A 19,344-nucleotide genomic window follows, 5' to 3' on the forward strand; every position below is an offset into this window, starting at 1 on the left:
TTTGCTGAAGTCAAACAGGAAGCCATAGAACGTTCATGGGGACCCGTCATGGATGTGGGGATTCAAGGTGCTGCGTGCAGATCCATATCTGACATTAAAAATCCGAACAGTGACACGGAAGACCTGAAACAGATGGTAGCAGACTTACAGAGACAGATATTACAGTTAACATTAGACCGACAGGGAGACCAGCGAAGACAGCCTAGTCGTCCCGTGGGACAGTGTTGGTCATGCGGTGATCCTCGCCATAGGGCAAATCGTTGTCCTCAACACTTCCCTCTGCAACAACCTCCGTCGCACCAACGAACAAACCCTCAGTCACCCCAGCGAAGGGAATTTCGATCAGACCAGCGAATGGAACCCCAGCCATATCCACAAGCAGAGCAACCACGCCGGGCCTCACCACAATGGCCGCCGTTAAACTAGACACCCCTGCAGCTGAGGCTCGCGCAGCAGGGGAGGCCAAGGAGAGGGGTGTGGAAAGACAGAGCCGATGGCGGAGTGCTCTTGCCTCGAATAGCCCGACACTTGAAGTTGTCCTGGAAGGAATTGCCGTACAGGGACTGATGGACACCGGGTCACAAGTGACCACGATCTCTGAACAGTTTTACGAAAATTACCTCAAACCAAGAACTGCTCGTGACCCAGACACCGCCATTAAGATTATTGCGGCTAATAATCTACCCATTCCAGTGACCGGAGTTGCTTGGATGGACACAAAGGCCTGCGGACAGGACTTAGGGAAACGAGGGATCGTCATCGTCAAGGAAGGTTTCGGCTCCGAAACCCCAGTGATAGTTGGAATGAACATCTAGAAAGACCTAGATCTTATGCTGTTGACAAGAAAAGGACCCAAATACTGGCAGAAAGTCACCAAACATAAGCCGACTCGTCTGGCGTTCCAGCGCGTAATCCGGACCGTTGGACTTCAACAGATGGCAGAGGAACAACTACCCCCAGCCGCCATTACGGTGCCACGCCGTACCCGGATTACTTTGCCCACTGAAAAAGAGACAGTCATTTCCTTACCCCTTAACACCCACCGACAACTTGAGGGGGTTGAAGTGTTGATCGAGCCGAGGACCCCAAGTGGGGGTAAGCTAAACCCACTAGTTGCTCGCACTCTAGCCGTCATGAGGAACGGGAGAGTCCCTGTCAGGCTAAACAACACCGCAGACGTAGGCCTAGCCCTTGAAGCCGGCACTCAACTTGCCCGGGTATATGCTCTACCCACGGAAGTGAATCCCATTGGGCCCCTAGAATTCACCCCGTCTACAGAAGGCGACTGGACGGTAACCGTCTCAGCCATAAACGCTCAAGTAGACGATGAAGACATTGGGCGAAAACTACGGGAAAAAGTGCAGCTAGACACGTCTCAGTACACCAAACAAGAAGTGTCTCAAGTGGAGGAACTCCTGCGGGAACACCAAGACTCCTTTGCAAAGCATGACACCGACTTTGGGTGTACCACCATTATCCAGCACGAGATACCCACGGGCGATACCCCCCCTATCCGCGAGAGGTACCGGCAGATACCACCTCAGCAATACCAGGAGGTGAAAAGCCTGTTAGAATCTATGCTACACGCCGGAGTGGTACGTGAAAGCCAGAGCCCGTGGGCTGCACCCGTGGTGATAGTCAAAAAGAAAGATGGTTCCCTAAGGTTTTGCGTGGACTACCGTAGGCTGAACGCTTGCACTATCCGGGACTCATATCCACTTCCTCGGATCGAAGAGTCACTGACCGCCCTGAAGAAGGCCAAATATTTTTCGTCCCTAGACCTGGCCAGTGGATATTGGCAGGTTCCAATGAGTGAGAAGGACAAGGAAAAGACCGCCTTCATCCTTCCCATGGGCCTGTATGAGTTCGACCGGATGCCGTTCGGCTTGAATAACGCACCGAGGACCTTTCAGAGACTAATGGAACGCTGTCTGGGGGACTTCAACTTTGAGTTTACGCTGATATACCTTGACGACATCGTGGTATACTCCGCCACCTTTGAAGACCATCTTCACAAGCTTGGCCAAGTGTTCCAGCGCTTGAGGCGACACGGCTTGAAGTTGAAGCCCAGCAAGTGCCGTCTGTTCCAGCAGGAAATCGACTACTTGGGTCACCGGATCTCGGCCGAAGGCATCCAGCCCTCTCCGGAGAAGATAGCAGCCGTTCAAGAGTGGCCGCAGCCAACTACTGTCAAAGAAGTCCGGGCTTTTCTGGGGCTAGCAGGCTACTACCGTCGGTTTGTCAAGGACTTTGCTCGACTTGCTGAACCACTGCATGAGGTTCTCCGAGGGACCGCGAACAGCCCCAGAGGACGACGCATCAGTTGGGGGCCTGCCCGAGAAAAATCCTTTCAGGCACTTAAGGCTGCTCTAACATCACCCCCTGTTCTGGCATATGCAGACTACACATTACCGTTTCAGTTGCACACCGACGCCAGCCTTCAAGGTCTAGGGGCGGTCCTCTCTCAAGTTCAAGATAATAAAGAACGCGTGATAGCCTATGCCAGTAGGTCTCTCCGTGACACCGAAAAGAATCCCGTCAACTACAGCTCCTTCCGCTTGGAACTCTTGCCTCTGACTAGGGCTATGACGGAGAAATTTGCCGGCTATCTGACAGGAGCGGAGGTGCTGGTCATGACGGACAACAATCCTCTTGCCCACCTAGAGAATGCCAAACTAGGGGCAATGGAACAGCGCTGGATGGACAGGCTCTCTAGATTCCAGTACAAAATTAAATACAGAGCGGGGAATGAGAATCAGAATGCGGACAGCCTGTCTAGAGTGACATCATCCCCGCCAGTGGGGGACCGGGATGAAGAGTTGGAGGAAGATGAGATGCCTGACTTTGCCCGACTCGCAAAGCAAATAGAAGATAGCCGCCAGTATGCGGTAGGAGGGATTGAAGCCGTAGTGGGATCTCCCCTGTCCCAGCAAGAATGGGCCAAGCTTCAAGATTGAGATCCCGAGCACGTCTTACTGAAACAGTATGTGAATAAACAAGAGAAACCGCCCTCCGAAGTGCGAGCCCGACTATCGACCGGAGCCTTGGCTCTGCTTGCCCAGTGGGATCGGCTGATCGTGAAAGATGGAGTCCTGTGTCGCAGGGCCCTTTTATCCCATATGCTGGAGGAGTGTTTGCAGATTGTCGTCCCGGTGCAGTTGGCCCATGAGATGGTGGGCGAAGCTCACAGGAGGAACGGCCACTTCGGCATAGACAAGACCCTCCGGTGGACCCAGCAGTTCATTTTTTGTCTGGGGCTCCGTAAGTTGGTTGAAAACGTCTGTCAAGCATGCCGTACCTGTGAATTCCACAAGTCCGTGGAGCAGCGTGCCCCCGTCCAGACTATTAAGACGTCGAGGCCCCTCGAGCTGTTGATGGTGGACTATCTGTTGATTGGAACGGCGAATAGTGGCTACCAGTACTGTCTGGTGATGGTGGACCACTTCACGAAATTCGCTGTCGCTGTTGCTACCAAGGATCAGACTGCTGAATCAGCTGCACAGGCTATCTGTCAGCAATTCGTTCGGGTCTACGGGTGTCCGGAGCGGCTACACTCTGATCAGGGGGCTTGTTTCGAAGGGCGAGTCATTGAAGAACTCCAACAGATGTATGGAATCAAGAAGTCCAGGACCACCCCTTACCATCCACAAGGGAATGGCACGTGTGAACGCTTTAACCGGACCCTCTTACAACTGATCCGGACTTTGGCTGAAGACAAAAAGCCCGACTGGCCTCGATTCCTCCCGGAACTGCTGTGGGCCTATAATAATCAGGTCCATTCCGTCACCGGATACACCCCATACACCCTTCTCTTTGGCCGTCCAGGCAAAGACATCCATGAGTTGCAACTGTCTAGCTCCGAAGAAGATACCTGTGGTACCTATCCTTCCTGGCTACAAACACACCGCCAGAGAATAGAGACTGTCTACCGGCTAGTAGGCCGACAAATTCAGGATCAAGTGCACGCTGACCCACTTCCGGTACAAGAAGACCCACTGAATGTAGGTCAACTGGTCCTAGTCTGAATAAAGAAGCCGCAAGGGAAACTCCGGCCCAAGTGGGAGACCGAAGTCTATTGAGTAATTGGACAGCCGTACCCCGGTGGCCCCGTCTATCGAGTGCAGGGCGAAGACAGCGGCAGCATCCGAACTTTGCACCGTAATATGTTGCGCCCCTGCCGTTCCCAGCCTGACTCCCCTACTGTGATACCTAGAGAGATGGATATCACTAATACTGTCAGAGACACTGATCCCGGGGATGTAGAGACTGAATGCATGCCTACCCCTGTCCGTCCGACTGACGCACTTGAACCGATTACCTCCTCTACTGACATGCCGACTGGGAAAGAGAGTGGGGTGACTGATAGGAGAGAGGGGATCCAACCCGTTAGGCGGACAACGAGGACCACTGCAGGGGTACCTCCAGGACAGTCCTACAGAGACCAATATGTGTGGCCCTCTTCCCAGCCGCCCCCTGTCACATCCACAGCCATCGCCGCCCTGGAGCCGGTCGTTGGCAGGGACTGCCAACCTTTGAGTGGGGGGGCGTGTAGTGAGCTGGCCGGCTCTGGCTGTTCTGTGATAATTGACATAGAGCCTGTTACAGAAGTGATTACACAGGATGATGTTGCCACCTTGTGGCCAGAGGTTGCACCTGCGCAGGGTGTGATGACAGAGAAAAAGACTGAGCCTCCTGTGTCCCGCCCTAGAGAGTCACGTGACCAAAGTGGGAAGCAGGAAAAAGCGCGCGAAGAGTCTGCTGTGGTCTGTGAAAAGAGCCAGGACGGTGTGCAGGTCCTCGTGTGTGGCACAGGAGAGACTCTCAACGTGATTTCTTCTATCTAACACCATATCCTCGGAGCCTTCCCCAGCTTCTGCACTGCTGAAGGATTCAGCTGTTACACTCCCTGCTACTGGAGTGTGGACTACATAAGGGGACCCACCAGAGCTTCTATCCGGATCAGAGAGACTGTAAGCGGGACCTCTGGCGAGAGGCCGAAGTATACCTTCCTTTCTTTCCGCGAATTCTGCTGTTAATGTTTTTTTTTCCGGCTGGGACGCCCTCCTGCAAAGACAGACAGGCCTGCGACGGGGGACACATCCTTCTGGAGTAAAGGACTGGTAACGTGTGAGTAGGGACAGTGAGGGTCAGCTTATCAGTACACGTTATTACTGTGCATATTTACGGTTGTCATTTATTGTTTTTCTTTGCTGTGTTAAAAATGTATACGAGTAAAGATACGGTTATCAAGATAGAGTCTGTGTGTGGGGATCTTGCTGGGCCAGATCATAGATACCAATGCGCGGCCTTGCCCGCGGTCACTTCACTCTGGTCATAGCTCCCTCCAAATGTCCAGTATTATGGATTTTCCAACCATAACAGAAGCTCATTAACCAACATGTCAGCATGTCCCTAACTCGCAAAATGTGAAAAGGGTTGTCCCTAGTTAAAGAAATTGTCCACTACTTGAACAATCCCTTCTCATACCCCCCGCTTTGCCCCGATAAAATGAAAAAGCGTATAAATGTAACACAGGTGCCGGAATGCAACGCACAGAGGAAATCAACAGTAACTTGAAATAACAAAAAGGAATCTTTCAGCAAGTAACAGTAAAGTTCTTTTTTATAATGCAGTGCACCCAGTTGTGGGAGTCACCACGTAAGTTCTCTTTCTCTCTATATGGCCCTAGCGGAGGTCACCGGTTCTTCCCTCTAGGCCGCAAGTCTATTTCGAATATAGTCAATCAAGTCCCAATGAGCCTCCCACGCACCAACCGGCCCCCTCCCAACCTGAAGTCCTAATCCTAACTGTCCCCAGTACCATAGGTGAAAGTTGGAAGTGACGGCCCTGTTTATTCGCTCTGTTCCTCCGCTACTGCTGGCGCACCTCTCTTGTCGCAGTCTTCTCTCAGCTCTTCTCGGCTTGACCATCATCCGTAGTCTCTCAGGCTTGGGGCAGGGGAACCCAGACCTAGGCTCTTGACAGGCGACGTTGGGTTCCGGAATTTCAATCAATATGGACGCGAATCCTGTACCTGATCAGCATATACAGAACTCGCTGCACTTCTATGAGGGGTCCGAACCTTATCAGGCGGTGTCCGGCACTTAGGTGACGTGGGCCTCCTCCTGAGGCTCTGCAGCTCCTCTAGAGCACTTCTGCTCTGCTCTCCTGCTTGGAGCCAAATTTGCCTGCGGTTTGGCACACAGGGACTTTATATCCAGGAAATCCTTCCTATAGGTCACCTACTCAGGTCCGGCATCTGAATTTACTCCCCCTGCAAATCTTCTAGCACTACTTGGTTACACTTAATTTCACCTGGTCAGCAGATGGTAGTCATTTCTCACTAATGACACATCCTGCAAGAGTCCTCAAGATGTTTTGCTGCCTTCTACTACATACTCACCTCCCGTGCTGGCGCCGTTCCAGCTGTGTTGGCACTCGCATTCCCGTGGCTCTCCTGCGGTTGTTATGACTTGTGAGCCCAGCTCCCAATCAGCGCTGGCGCCACTGTCCCCGCCTTTTTACGGTTAAGCAATTAAAAGGAAATGAGGGCTGTGGCTACTGACACCGCTGGAACGGCGCCAGCACAGGAGGTGAGTATAAGTTTTTTATTTTATCAGTGCCAAACATTGAGATCAAGAAGGGGTTGTCCTAGTAGTGGACAACCCCTTTAAGCTCTATTATGCGTTCACGCTAGTGATACACCACTTTCACATGACCCAGATCAATTGACTGCGACCCCTTTATTGATGAAGGTGCAGGAGGGTAATTTTCCTCAGTGAAATGTGAGTTGGAGCTAGGGCTCACTCATACGGTAAAATAGTATACAATGCCATGAGATGTTTTGTCACTCGCAGAAATCATATAAAATTATAGTGCAAGTGGCAACAAATCTAAATAAAGAGGAGGGAGATATATACTAGAGATGAAATCTTTTAAAATTCAAATACGCCAGGTTTAGTGAATTTTTCCCCAAATTTAATTTGTAGCTAATCAATTTCCTGCAAATTACAACACTGGAAAGCATCTAATTCACCAGAAAAGATGTGTAACACTCTCTCTTAGGACTCAGTAGCATAGCTACCAGGGGGGCAGAGGGGGGCAGAGGGGGCCATCGCCCTGGGCCCCGTCACATGAAGGGGTTCACCCGGAGCCATGGTCGCTTCTGTGATGAGGCAGCGCACGGCACTCTGAAGTGTCAGGGAGAGGCTACAAAATGCCTGCTCCCCTGTCTGATGGAGACTCTGCACACTAGTAGCACAGTGGTTGGTGTGCAGAGCCTCAGTCCGTGCACAGTGCAGGCTGTCTGACCTGATGAACTTCCAGGCTGGGCTCAGACTGGCAGAGCTGCAGTTTTTTTCTTCCCCTGCACAGTCTGATTGGCTAAAGCCCGCTGGGTTCTCATGTCCACCTTGGATTTCACTGACACGTCTTGGTCCGGCCTCACTGCCTGCAAACTTCATCAGTAAATGGGGATGGAATTTATTAGATAAATTAAAGGGAATCTGTCACCCCCTGGGACTTATCAGACCTCTAATATGGCCATACAGGTGATAGAAATGTATATCTATACTTACCTGTATGCCCCATATTAGAGAGTCTGGTTGCTTTGAAATGTCTTTTTATTCAGTCCGTTTTCTCATTCTTGCAGGCCAGCAGACAGGAATAAATTCCCACCTACTTTGCTAATTACAGTGTTCCCCGCCTCCCCTGCACGTCACAGTGCCCTGTGACGTGCAGTCTCGTCTTCCAGATCCTGCGCATGCGCAAATCACCTATAACGCAGGGTGCACTTTTTTCTCTCAGCTATATTTTTTCCAGCAGTGATCTTGTGCGCAGTCGCCGGGGAGTCACTTGGAGTTACACAAGATGGTGCTGTGGGAATGGAGTGGAACCGAAAAACAGAGGGGGGACTTAGGTTTAAAGCGCCATTCCAGTGGTGAAAAAAAACAAAAACGCGGGAGTGGTGCTTTCATAATTTCATAATAAGCAATTTATTATTTTTATAAAGTTATTAAAGGCTTGGGATAACTGTCTGCAGTCTCTCTATATGACTGCAGTCTGCCAAATCATGACAGGGTACGCCTGCTGTGATGAGTCTTCAATATCCCCAGCGTTATCCCGCGGTCATGCGACCACGTTTTTGCTATTTGCATGTGCCAACTAGAAAGGTTTGGCTTCTCTCAATAGAAGAGAATTGAGAGAAGCTGAAAGAGTCTAGTGATGACACGACTGCCTGCTCACATCAGCGATGCTGGGGCCATTATTACTGTACATGGGGGGACTCAGGAGTCATTATTCAATATTAAGTGGGCACTTAAGAAGCATTATTGTTTATAGGGGCATCAGTAACATAGCCACATAGTGGCAGAGGATGCTGAGCAGGCTGTCAGTCAGTGATGGGGCGCAGTTACAGCCACCGCTCTCTATACACTGAGCGGTGACTGAAACCATGCCAGCCCACCCCTATGACTAGAAGAGCAAGGCTGCCGGGAGGAATAAAGTTAATTTCCTCCCAGCAGTGTCAGCAAAGGGGACATCACAAGTTGTATAAGGGAGCTGTGGGCTCATCATACTGTGTATAGGGGAGCAGTGGGGACATCATATGGTGTATAGGGGAGCACTTAAGCATTATTGTAATAGGGGCACTCAGGGTATTTTGACCATAAAAGTTGCATATGAGGTATTATTACTTTCTAGGGACAAAATGTGGAGGGCTCTAGCACAGGGCATTTATATTTTCTAGGGGGCAATTTTACCATCTAGAGAGCACAAAGGAGGCATTGTTACTATGTAGGGGGTAGAGTGGTGGAATTATTATGTGGGGATTAAGAGGAGCGCTGTTTTTGTGCCACACAGTAGGTGCAGTAATGGGGACACATATAGCAGCAGCGGCTCAGCATTGGGGTATCAGTAGGATCAGTATGTTAGGCCAGGTTGGAAATGTGAGAAGTAAAATGTGTCTTTGTTTTAATCTCTGTAGATGAGTCCTGGCTGGAGAAGTTGTCATGTCGGTCTGGGCCAGATGGAAAAGACAGGAAAATTGAAGGACTCCATCGGAAAGAACATCAGCTGTAAGTCACTATCAGTAACTGTACTGTAATCTCCTACATGTTCTGCAGCACCGGTATCTACCACTATATGTCACCATATGGCAGTAATATTAGTTCTGGTCTTTGTATATAGATTTATTTTCATCTGCTGAGGTTTCCCTACACCCACTATTGTGGGTACATCGTAGTTGTAATCATGTTTACCTGGATAGGGGCCCACTCAGATGTTTCGCCCCCCCTCAGCTGAACCCCTAGCTACGTCTCTGCTAGGACTATATTGAACCCCTTCCAAGCTCTTTAACACAAACACAGTTTAGAATTGTCTAAGTGACCTCAACAAACCAGGCTATGGATAAACGGATGGTGAACAGTGGTAATTATAACAGTATATTTAGTAACACACAGCACAGACAAACTTTTTATGCTTTTTTAAAATAAAAAAAAACTATCCACAACTTATACCTCTTAAGTCTCTTGTGGTCAGGAACACCATCCTGGTGTTGCATGTAAGTCCATGAAAACTACTAAAATTTCAACTGCACAAAGGCAAACTCAGAATTTACATACCTGGGTCTCTAAAGGCCCCGTCACACTTAGCGACGCTGCAACGATCCCGACAACAATACGACCTGTCAGGGATCGTTGCTGCGTCGCTATGTGGTCGCTGGTGAGCTGTCAAACAGGGCAGGCTCACCAACGATCAGGGGAGCAGCGACATCGTGGAAAGAATCTTTCCACGATGTCCTGCTCTTGGTTACGAGCCTGCTGAAGCAGGAGCAGGCTAGTAACTATGGTAAACATCGGGTTACTAGGGGCACACGCGCTCCTAGTAACCAGTTGTTTATCATGGTTACCACTCTGCTACAGTGAGCGGGAGGTTACCGCTCACTTTAGCAGGCTCGTAACCATGATAAACAGCGGGTTACTATGTGCGCGTGTGCCCCTAGTAACCCGATGTTTACCATAGTTACCAGCCTGATCGCTGCTCCCGCTGGTCACACACAGCGATGTGTGCTGACCAGCGGGAGAGCAACGACCAAAAAATGGACCAGGACACTTTGCAGCGATCAGCGACCTCACAGCAGGGGCCTGATCGTTGCAAAGTGTCACACATAGCGACATCGCTGGTGAGGTCGCTGTTGCGTCACCAAAACCGTGACACAGCAGCGATCTCGCTAGCGATCTCGCAATGTGAGAAGGGGGCTTAATCTACACCAAATCTGATTGGTTGACCATGCATTTTATAAACAATGCATGCAGGGTCTTGGTCTTAATGGAGGACATCCATTATTGTGGCGTCATTCTGTGTCTGTGTCCTATCAACTTTGGTTGGTACTTTCTGTGACCAACTTCGTGTCCATAAAATGGGAAATGTAGATTCAGGATTCTATTTATCGAGTGATCACCATCCATGTGACTTAGTGCCAACAAATTACACTACTGAATGAATAGCCTGCATTGGAGAATTGTGAAGTTATACCTGAAGAAACAGCAATAAATACTCGGTCATCAAAAGAATTAGCCATCGCTAATGTAAATTAAATTCTATTGAAGCTGAAACCCTTGTAACAGTGATGCCTTCTTAGAATAACTGTATAATATTGCCCTTTCTTGAAGATGTAACTGACATCATTGAGCAGAATCCATCTGTCTCCAAAGCTACTTGATATTTGTTTCGAAGTGAATACAGGGAGTCTAAGTAAAGAAGAAACACCACCAGAGCCTTGGCAAAGGCCAAGTCCTGCACAAGGTTTTTGTAAGAGGTGTGGACTGGACTGTCGCGTTCCTACCCCTGAAGACACCAAACGCGTCATCATGTGTATAGTGTCCTGCATCTTTTCTATATATTGGGTCATGTGATGTTTTCCTATGTAATGTGTAATAAGGTATAATGTAGGAAGCGATAACGTAAGCTAAGTAATGTTGGCAGTGTATAGTATAAGATAGCATAGGGTAAGACATAGGTTAAGACTTAGGACATAAGATAGATAGGATAGGATAGGGACTGTAGTTAGATGAGTGACGTTACGGTAAGGATAGAGATAATGTTTGGGACTAGCCCATAATGGGAGGGGATTAGTGTTAGAGAAAGAGACCACTTCCTGTAATTAGTTATTAGTAATTAGTCAGAGAAGGACAAGTTCGAGTTCAAGTAGAAAGTGTCTGTGAGCAGTGGAGCTGTTGTGGGTGAACTACAGCAAAGGAGACTAAGGGACAAGGGAGTAGCGTGCCCTTGAAGTGACCGAAGAGACAGAGTGGCCTTTCACCTTAAAGGGGTCCTTTTATAGGATGATGTGTCATGAGAAACCCTGAGCTTGTAAACACCTAGGGTAACAGACCTAAACAGGACTAAGTTCATTGGACTAGTGGGGGTCCAGAGTGGTAGATCCTGTATACCAGTAGTGGAAGAAATAGGAATCGGAACCCCTGAGTGGGTAGAGAGACTTTCTGAACAGGACTGTGGCGACAAGCTAGGCTGTGATGAAGCAGGGCGAAACAGTGTGCTATACTGGCCGTGGAGTAGACTACAGTAGAAGGAAACTATATGTGTGAAAATGTTTTACACTGTGAAAGAAACATCCATAAGACTTTGTGCTCGCTATCCATTGTACATAACCCTTACCAAATTACCGTTCAGTAAAGACTGTGTCTCCTATAATGAACACTGAAACAGCCAGTTCCCACTCTTTCATGTAGCACGCAGGGGTGTGACAGAAGATGAGTGCCTTGCCCAAAGCTACCATCTCACGCCGCGCTTCCTTTTTACCGTTGAACTTCACCTGACCCAAATAATAATTTAGGCAAAAATTGGGATTCTGTTAAAGAAAATTTCATTAACACACTGCCAAGAATTTTTGGTAAGTTTGCTAAGTTACAACAATTTTCCATTTGTGCTATGTACTGTGCAAGGGCCCAGTCCTGTGCAGGGAACCACCAAAGGAATTCACCCTAGATGATGTCCCTAAACAAAATAATTTCATTAAAAACGAGGAGAAAGCTGAGATATACCATAGTTTGAGTCACAGAAGCATTTTTTTGTCCAGTTCAGTTGTGTTTCATTTCAAAAATGGATGAAGGTAGAAAATAGCAGCCATTGGAGCACATTAATTTTTGTTTGAATAAGGGAGGAGGAAGAGTACTGTAAGTACTAAGTGCTATAAAAACTTCTGCCAAAGATCTTTTAGGCTGACTCATCTCCTCCTTTGATGATATCACCTTTTTGGCACCAAAATCTGGGTCTCAATCATCAGCAGAATTATCCATGACTGAGTTCACAGTTGTCTCAGAGTGGGAAATGTCCTGAGCTCCCTGTCACCACACTTGATTCCTATCCTTAGATTTGCCCAGACTCAAAGAGTGACATTACCACTGCCAGTGCCCCCACCACGATGGCTCACAAAGCCAGCAACATAGCTAGGCGTCTGAATTGTGTCCTCCATCTCCTCCTGCCCAATGTCATCTCAATACAAAGGCTGACTGTTCATCTCATCCAATATATTAACTGGAATAAGTTGTTCTCGTGAAAAATCTTTGTGCTCTGGGCTAGGGAACTAAGGGTATTACAGAAAAAGGGGAGCCATATTTACTGACTCCAGGACACAATAATAATGTACTGTAGAAACACAGAAACACTGATGAAACAACCACTCACATGCCTACCATTCATGGGGTGGTTACCTAGTATTATAAATGCCTCGATAAGGCATGTATAGTGCACCAGTCACACATATACAATGTGTGACAGAGTCACTGGTATGCTTTATAAGGGAAGGTATGTGTCACACAGGTTGCTAGCCTGTGTGAACTGAAACCAATAAACTTTTTGCCAGCATGTTATATGCTGGTGGGGGGGGGGGGTTAACTCACTTAAAGGGTGTTGTTTTATAGGAATGACGTAGAGATGGGAGGGAAGTCATTCCCCATACCTCCTCCTCAGAGTGTGGCTGAGCAAGGTTTAAATGCTCAGTCACCATTTTTTGATAGATTCATGCACTCCCTTCTCAAGTCGGTACAGACTTGGGTTGCCCAGGGTGATCCCCAGAACGCAGATGACTTAATCGACCTGGTAGTAAGGTACCAGGTGGTTGAGAAATCCTTTGGGAAACCATATATAGTCACTTCCCTGTACTGGGATACCCAAAAGGGGGCAGGTTCACCACGGAAGGGGTCTAGAATCACCACTGGGGGGCGTCCCACTTCCACTGAAGGTGCTGCAAGAACTGTTGTGAAGGATATAGTCTGTTGGCGGTGTCACAACCCTGGACACGTAGCCGCCCGATGTCATATGTCCCCTGAGCCTATGGACTGCAGCCTAGGTAGACGGTGTTCCTATTATGCTTATCCAGCCTTCAGTGTGGACTGCTGACCCAGCGAGGGGCCGCAGGCATGTGCAGTGTCCATTAATGGAGTAAAGGTGCTTGGACTGTTGGACTCTGGGAGTCTGGTGAACTTAATCAGAGCTATCCTTCCCCACCAGTTGATCCCTTCCAAAACTGTGGGCGTTCGGTGCATCCATGGAGATGCCAAGGACTATCTCGTGGCCACAGTGACAGTGGGAACAGACTGTGGTGCTCAGTTCTACAGGGTTGGGGTGGCTAAGGACCTGATACATCCTGTCATACTTGGCCATGATTTTTCTTTATTTTTGGGACTTGTGGGGGATGGGAACTGGACTAAGTAGCGTGGGGAAAAGCCAGGTCACTGGAGAAGAACCCCCGACGAAGTCTCAAGTTGATGAGTTCCCACTGTGCGTCCTTGTCGGCGATGAGGGCGAGACGGTGACTGAGGAGGCTGACCTCCCTGAGTTACATGTGCCTGGAGAGAACTTTGGGACTGCTCAAGTTCGGGACCTGACCTTAAAGGGGGCGTTTGACCAGGTTACTGTATGTAATGGGGTTGCCCAAGAGCCATGGGCCGATACCAGGTTCGCCCACTTTGCAGTTCAGGGGAGTTGCTATATCAGGTGACTAAACTAAGGGGTGGTGAGACAGTGGAACAGCTGTTAGTGCCGGAGCCATACAGACGGGGGGGTAGTGCATATGGCCCACTCACATATTCTGGGGGGACACCTAGGATTTGAAAAAACTCAGGAGAGAATAGTGAGGAGGTTTTATTGGCCAGGATGTTACAGAGAAATCTTAAACTATTGTAGGTCCTGCCCCACCTGCCAGATAACCGCACCCACCTCCCACTTCTGTAGTCCCTTACTTCCACTACCAGTGATAGAAGTTCCCTTTGAGAGGATTGCCATGGACCTCGTTGGCCCTTTAGTTAAATCGGCCTGGGGCCACCAATACATCTTGGTCATCATTGACTATGCGACCCGGTACCCCAAAGCGGTAGCCTTAAGGAACTCGTCCAGCAGGAGCATAGCCCGGGAACTTGTCCACATCTTTGCCAGGACCGGCCTGCCAAAGGAAATCCTGATGGACAAAGGAACCCTATTCATGAGCAAGGTGATAAAGGAGCTGTGTAAAGTGCTTCAAATTACCCAGCTGCGAACCTCCGTTTACCATCCGCAAACCAATGGCCTGGTGGAGTGCTTCAATAAGACTCTGAAACCGATGCTCAAAAAGGTCATCAAAAAGGATGGTCGAGACTGGGACTACCTGCTTCCGTTTCTACTTTTTTCTGTCAGGGAAGTTCCCCAAGCCTCCACTGGCTTCTCTCCGTTCGAGCTTCTATATGGCCGGCATCCAAGGGGTCTCCTAGACATCGCCAAGGAAACCTGGAAGGTCGAGGTCACACCCCACCGGAGCATCATCGAACATGTCGCTCAGTTACAGGAGAGAATGGCGAAAGTGATGCCCATTGTGAAGGAACATCTCCTCCGGGCGCAGGAAGCCCAGGCAAGGGTGTATAACCGGTCGGCAAGGCTGAGACAGTCCCAGCCTGGGGATCGTATTCTGGTTCTCATTCTCACTGTCGAAAGTTAGTTCCTGGACAAGTGGCAAGGCCCGTATGAGGTGGTGGAGAAACTCAGTGAAGTGAACTACCGAGTCCACCAGCCTGGCCGAAGAAAGCCGCACCCAGTATACCATGTGAACTTGCTCAAGCCGTAGCGGGACCGGGAACCTGTGGAAACTACTTGCCTGGGAGCCGCTCCAAAAGGCAAGGTGGAAGAGTCCACTATAGCAGAGACTCTATTTCCGGCCCAGAAGCAACAGTGTCGAGAACTACTACAGCGAAATCGGGAGTTGTTCTCAGAGTTGCTGGGGCATACTCAGGTGGTAGAGCATGACCTACTGACAGAGCTACATATAAGAGTGAATATGAAGCCGTACCAGATTCCGGAAGCACTCCGGGAGGTGATCTCCGACGAGGTGAAAAGGATGTTAGACCTCTTGGTGATAGAGGAGTCAAAGAGTGGGTGGTCGAGCCCAATCATCCTCGTGCCAAAACCCAATGGAGAGTGGAGGTTTTGTAATGACTACCGCCAGCTGAATGAGGTGTCCAAGTGTGACGCGTACCCAATACCCCGCGTCGACGAACTCATCAAGAGACTTGGACAGGCAAGGTACATCACCACTCTTGACCTGACGAAGGGCTACTGGCAGATCCCAATGTCCCAGAAGGCCAAGGAGAAGACGGCTTTCTCGACACCTGATGGGGGCTTTCAATATACTCGGACTACAGGGGGCCCCAGCCAGCTTCCAGAGGGCTATGGATTGGATCCTAGCCCCACATAAGAAGTATGCCGCAGGCACCTTGACGACATTGTAGTCTATAGCCCAGACTGGGCTAGTCATCTACCTAAACTACAGGCCGTTCTGGATGCTCTAAGGAAGGTGGGATTTACAATAAATCTGAAAAAATGTGCCGCTGAAAAAGAGGAGGCCAAGTACTTGGGCTATGTCATCGAGAGAGGCGAAATAAAGCTGCAAGTTAATAAAGTAGAGGCAATCCAGACCTGGCAGCAACTGCTCTCCAAGAAGCAGGTGAGAGCGTTCCTGGGAATGGTGGAATATTACCGGCGATTTATCCTAAATTTTGCCATGATGGCCGCGCCACTGACGGATCTCCTAAAAGGCTCCAGATCAACCATGGTGAAGTGGACGCAGGAAACAGAGACTGCGTTTCAACTATTGAAGTCAGCATTGTGTAAACAGCCGGTCCTGGTCGTACCAGACTTCATGAAAGAGTTTGTGGTCCAGACAGATGCTTCAGAGGTTGGTCTAGGAGCCGTACTCTCTTAAGAGATAAATGGGGAAGAACATCCCATTCTCTATCTGAGCCGGAAGCTTTCGTCCTGCGAGAAAAACTACATAATAGTAGAAAAAGAGTGTTTAGTCATAAAGTGGGCCGTAGATACACTAAGATACTACCTACTAGGCCGGAAGTTTAAGTTGGTGTCAGACTATGCCCCGTTGAGATAGTTGAATGAAAAGAGGGGTAAAAATGCCAGTGTAACTAGAATGGTTTCTAGCTCTTCGGGACTTCAACTTTCACGTAGAGCATAGGCCCGGGAAGTTACACGGGAACGCTGATGCCCTTTCTAGAATTCCCTGTCTGGAACCGGAAGGTGCCCAAACCCCCGGCTTTGGGCAGAGGGGGGGGAATATGTGACAGAGTCACTGGTATGATTTATGAGGGGAGGTATGTGTCACACAGGTTGCTAGCCTGTGTGAACTGAAGCCAATAAACTTTCTGCCAGCATGTTATATGCTGGGGTGTTAACTCACTTAAAGGGTGTGGTTTTGTGGGAATTATGTAGAGATGGGAGGGAAGTCATTCCCCATACCTCCACCTCAGGGTGTGGCTGAGCAAGGTTTAAATGCTCAGTCACCATTTTTTTCTGTTGTCGTGCTTGGAGAGGCAAGGTCTCCAGACTGGACAACCATAGCTCAGTAAGGAGCTGAAGGCTGGACTATAACCGGTGTGGGCGAACCGCACACACACATATGGACTTTGCAATCGTTTATCTTTTGTTTGTTGTTTTGCCAGTAAGACTGTGTTTATTTTGCTGGAGCTGCAAGGCTTTATGCCATACAACAAAGCCTGCAGAGAAAACCTGGGTTCCCGAGACTACTTCCGGAAGCGGCCGAGTGAGTCGTCCTGACACAAGTGGTTTGTGAAAGTATTCACCCCCTTGCCATTTTTCATTTTTTGCTACCTCACAACCTGGAATTTCACTGTTTTTTGAGAGAGTTTGCATCAGTTCATGTAAAGGGCATGCCTACAACTGTGAACATTTGGTTTTCTTTTTTTGTGAAGCAAACAACAAATAGGACAAAATAACTGAAAACTTCAGTGTGCATAACTATTCACCATCCTAAAGCCAGTACTTTGTAGAGCTTCCTTTTGTGGCAATTACAGCTGCAAGTCACTTTGGATAAATTTTTATGAGCTTTCCACGTTTTGCCACTGGGATATTTGCCCATTCCTCAAGGCAGAACTGCTCCAGCTCCTTCAAGTTAGATGGTGTCTTCTGGTGAACAGCAATCTTCCAGTCTGACCACAGATTCTCAATTGGATTAAGGTCTGGGCTTTGACTAGGCCACTCCAAAACATTTGCACATTTCTCCTTAAACCACTTGAGTGTTGCTTTAGCAGTATGTTTTGGTCATTGTCTTGTTGGAAGGAGAACTTCCGTCTCAGTCTCAAATCACTGACAGACTGAAACAGGTTTTGCTCAAGAATATCTCTGCATTTTGCACCATCAATCTTTCCTTCAACTCAGACCATTTTCCCTGTACCTGCTGATGAAAAACATCCCCACAACATGATGCTGCCACTGCCATGTTTCACTGTGAGGATGGTGTTCTTGGGGCGATGAGCTGTGTTGATTTGGCGCCAGACATTGCGTTTATCTTGGTGGCTAAAAAGTTAAATTTTGGTCTCATCTGATCACAGCACCCTCGTCCACACATTTGGGGAGTCTCCCACATGTCTTTTGGCAACCTCAAAATGAGCTTTACAATTTTTATGTGCACGTAAAGGATTTTTTCTGCCCACTCTTCCATAAAGGCCACCTCTACGGATCTTTGGTTCCAACCACCGTGTCTTTGCGCGACGCAGAAAAGGTGAACGGATGGACTCTACATGCCTGGTTCCCACCGTGAAGCATGGAGTAGTAGGTGTGATTGACGCGCCCCCTGGGCCTAGCGTAGACGTGTAGTGGGTTACCCGGAACCAAGTCTCTGGGGGGTTGTAGTCTCCGTGGCGGCGACCCGGTCCCGTGGCTCAGGGCGGTCAAACCAGTGGCAGTCTTTATAGGGTTTTAAGTTAATTGTCCGACTACGCCACCTGTGGATTGCGGTCAGTGTGGACCGCCGCTGCAAGGTAGACCGCTGGGGCTGATGGTGTATGCAGCTGAGGTAGTGTGACTCCCCACGGGAAGAGTGCAGCCCCAGGGCAGTAAGAGTGGATGATGGGAGTGATGGTGCACGGGCGTCCCAGCACTAGTAGTGCTGGTGCGGCGATGAAGCACAGAGACGTGGGGTTGCAGTTCAAGTTCTTTACTCACAGTTCTTTATATTCCAAGTCACTCCGCCGACAATGACTGCCCAAGCCGTGCTGCGTCCACCAGATGCGGGGCTCGGTCAACCCCCAGGCAATTCCAGAGTGTGTCACAGGACTCCCTTCTATTCCTTTCTCTGGCCGTGCCCCACCAGTGACACTACGTCTGTCCAGCTCCCGCGGGCCTTCTCTTGGGAGGGTTTCGTGCTCACCTCCCTGACCCTATGTGGTGTGCCTTTCTAGTAGGTGTAGCGAGGGGTCGCACCAAGATATGATCACGACCGCCGGTCCTTGGCTGAGGATTAGTCGCCTCCACCAACTTGGGATCCGGTACCCTGTTCTGCCAACCCGTCACCCGCAATCTCCTGGGTCCTTAGGGTTCCTTCTGCCTTCGTGTCTCTGGGCCTCTCTTGTTGTTCTGTTCCTTCTCACTTTCCTTTCTGTTCCTTTCTGTTTCCGTTCCTCTCCTCTGGCTCCGGCCTTCCTCTAGGCCTGCCTCGTGGAGCTGGGCCCAGACTGAGCCACAGCTCCCTGTCAGCCCTCTTGGCTGAACTTCTTCTCTCCTCCTCCTCACTGTCTGAACTCACTTCTTCTACTCTCAGAACTAAGATGGTGCCCACCTTTTATACCCCCCCCTCTCTGTGTATGAGCCCAGGTGACTTGCAACCAATGGGCTCCTGCCTATGCCCAGAAACCGTCCCCTCCTGCTCCTACATCACTGGGTTTTCCTCCCCCCTCCCCACTCCAGCCAGGGACAAATTCTGTCGTGCCTGCATTACGGTCTAATGGGAGCACCGTTGAGCTGTCCCCCGGAAATGGGGTGTGTGTGATG

Source organism: Phyllobates terribilis, unplaced genomic scaffold, assembly GCF_046119375.1.
Source record: "Phyllobates terribilis strain yellow unplaced genomic scaffold, ASM4611937v1 Scaffold_11__3_contigs__length_659146591, whole genome shotgun sequence".
NCBI classification, from domain to species: domain Eukaryota; kingdom Metazoa; phylum Chordata; class Amphibia; order Anura; family Dendrobatidae; genus Phyllobates; species Phyllobates terribilis.